General features: G+C 33.3%; 1 pseudogene; it reads right to left on the bottom strand.

Moving 5' to 3' along the window:
* LOC119589077 overlaps nt 1-246 on the bottom strand; it is a 5,507-nt pseudogene that overhangs the window by 1,073 nt on the left and 4,188 nt on the right.

Here is a 246-nt window from a genome sequence, read left to right as displayed (position 1 = left end):
GTGCCACCTTTCTTCAGGAATTACATCATATGCTGAAAACAAACAGGAAAGATCACATATTCATTCTTTTTAAGCAAGTGAAAATCAATGACTAAGTACTATGCCATTGGGAAAATGTAATCTTCTTTTAGGTTTTTTGTTTGTGAAATGTATTACACAACAGATGCACACAAATGCTTGTGAATTCATGTTATTTCTCCTGATCATGAGAATTTTTTCTTCTTCTCTTTGGTGACGCTATCACTG

This window comes from Penaeus monodon, chromosome 25 (assembly GCF_015228065.2).
Source record: "Penaeus monodon isolate SGIC_2016 chromosome 25, NSTDA_Pmon_1, whole genome shotgun sequence".
In the NCBI taxonomy this organism is placed as follows: domain Eukaryota; kingdom Metazoa; phylum Arthropoda; class Malacostraca; order Decapoda; family Penaeidae; genus Penaeus; species Penaeus monodon.
This window is presented reverse-complemented; position numbering and strand designations above follow the sequence as displayed.